Here is a 2,608-nt window from a genome sequence, read left to right on the forward strand (position 1 = left end):
CTGCTGGGGTGTCTTTAAAGGGAAGAGAGCACATCCAGCTTGCAGTGGAGCTGAGAGGCTGCGTGGGTGGTGCAGAGGCAGAGATGGGTAAAACAGAAGACCAGAACTGATATAATGGAACCTCCAGGAGGACTTAAAATCCTTAAAGGAGGGGCTCAGAGTCAGAGGGGAAGCAAGCTTTGTGTTCATGAGAACTTGTACTTAAATGCTTGGTTTTTTCTTTCAGTAGTAGATTTTTCATGAGAAACTTATACCACTGCTACTCCAGGTTTAAAGATCCAGGCCTTGTCTAATTACATAGCTGAGTGTTAATTCCTTGTGTGTTTAAAGAGGCACAGCCACCTGATCTGGACAGAGGTAGAGGTATGACAGATGCTGGCGATTCCTACGCTCATAAGAGAATGGGGAAAAGCTACAGCTAAGTGCACGGTGAAACAACCCTGTGTCAGGATTTATACCAGAATTATTCTATTTAAAAATTGTATCCTGAAACAAATACATGAGAACTGACAGCTGAGGAGCAGGAAAGGACCAGAAAGAGGGGATAAATGTCTGGGAGTTACAGAGACTGTAGGTAACAGGAGGAGGCTGGGTGAGGAGAAGGGTGAGGGCCTAGATCCATTACTGTGCACTTTTCCTGTCTTATGATTAATAAATTGGGCACTCCTGAAGTGATGAGAATGTACTGCTAGTATTATTTTCTTCATTATTAATTTATATGCACTTTTTTTCACTTCTAGCTCTCTGAAAGTCAGGGTAAAACACTGTGAGCAGGGAGTGAGGCAGCACCTTCAGTGGAAAAACTGTTGCGCTTGGGTGTGTGGGGTTTTTTGTTTCTTTTTTTTTTTTTAATTTGAACTAACTAGATATAATCTTAGAGCAGAATAGCTAATATAAAGGAAGCAGTGTTTGCAATTCATTGAGCTGTGTGCTGCACCCACTATACTTAGCAATGCTCTTTACTCCGAGTTACACTTCAGCCATGTTTGGCAGCAGGGTGATAGCAGAAGCTTCAGTGAATTTTGGGTACTGCATGCATTTAGGCTAATGTAGTAGTCATCTCTTTTGGCAGTAAAGGGAGGTGTTATGCATCTTTATAAAACCTAGTGCAACGGGGTCCTGATCCTGGGACTAACACTCATCTATAAGGACTAAATTGCAAAAGATGTATAAGAAACATTATCCAGTCACACAATGTAATTGATGAGAAAGCTGTCTCGATTAGATATGCTACTCATGGTTTAGAAAAGCTACTGGTGCTTAAGAACTGAAAACTGTTCTAATGGGAAAAATGTAGGAGGCCAAGGGAAGTAGATCAGTTTTGATGAAATCTGTTGAATGCTCCAAACTAGAAAAGGGATCAGGTAACATACTGTTCTTGGAAGCATTTTCGAACTACCAGTTTTATCTGGCTGTTCTGTTTCTTCCTTGACCTGTAGATAGGGGCACCTACAATAAACAGCCTGTGAGCCTAGGCACTTGCAGTAAAGGGGAGTAAACTAAATAGTTTCACTAGATATTCTGCAATGGTTAAATAATTGTGAGAAAATAAAAATGCATAAGTTGGAAGCAACTTTAAACTAATGGTTTGTTTAACAACCAGCACCATCGAACAAAAAACGGTACTGGATCTTAGCCCGGAGGACCATGGTCTGTATTTTCAGAGCAGAACTGCTCTACTGCTCCATCTAGTGGGCGGGACCTAATGTCAGTAAACTCTGACTCTAACAGGGGCCTGATCTAGTGCCATTGAACCTCATGTTCATGACAGAACACCTCTGTTCTTACGCTGTTGCCAGAAGGCCCTCTGCCAAAGTCCGCAGTAGTTGATTTGAAATCACTTCATATTAACTAAGTTTCATAAGCATGATACAAGTCTTTCTATAGAAAATTGGTCCCAGATTAGTGACTGAATTTTGTAGGAATACCTCAAGCAATTGGGAACTTCCCAGGGCTTTCCCACTTACTTTACTGTTTAGTGCAAAGTAGGTAGGGAAAGGTGATATTCAAATGGAATTGTAATAAATTGAATTTGTGGTCACTTTCATTTTAGGCAATGAGACAGGCATCTCCTCTTTCGTTAGCAGCAGTTTTTAAAGTCAGTGCCAAAAACTGGTGCTGGTAAAGCAGGGACTGTGTGATGGGAGATCATCATGTAGGAAAAAACTGAGTTTCTGCATGTGTTTTAGCCTGGCTATGAAAATATATGAAGTTGTGTTATCTTTTGTGTTATCTGAGTTACTTTGTTTAAAGTGGTAAATTTTGCTCTACTCCTCATCATGCAAATTACTAAAATGCATAGCTGATGGCAGAGAGGCTGTTAAGTTACGTGGCTGCTTCAGTCCTGCCTGGTGCCTGGATCTGTGGGTCCTAATCCAGAAATCCCACAGCCAGGCAGTGGAAATGCAGCGCTGCCGAGCACTAATACCTCCACGGGTGCAGCTTCAGAAAAGATCCCTGAGAGGGCTCTGTCCCTTGAGATGGGCACTGGCGATGTTCAGCTGATCTTGAGGTGGCTGCCTTGTCCTCTTTTCTTTCCAATGTCTGGATTTGTCCCTTCCCCAGCCTTCCTTTGTGAGCTCTCCTGTTGTGCTGCTGATGTGATACA

Source organism: Haliaeetus albicilla, chromosome 7 (genome assembly GCF_947461875.1).
Source record: "Haliaeetus albicilla chromosome 7, bHalAlb1.1, whole genome shotgun sequence".
Taxonomy (NCBI): domain Eukaryota; kingdom Metazoa; phylum Chordata; class Aves; order Accipitriformes; family Accipitridae; genus Haliaeetus; species Haliaeetus albicilla.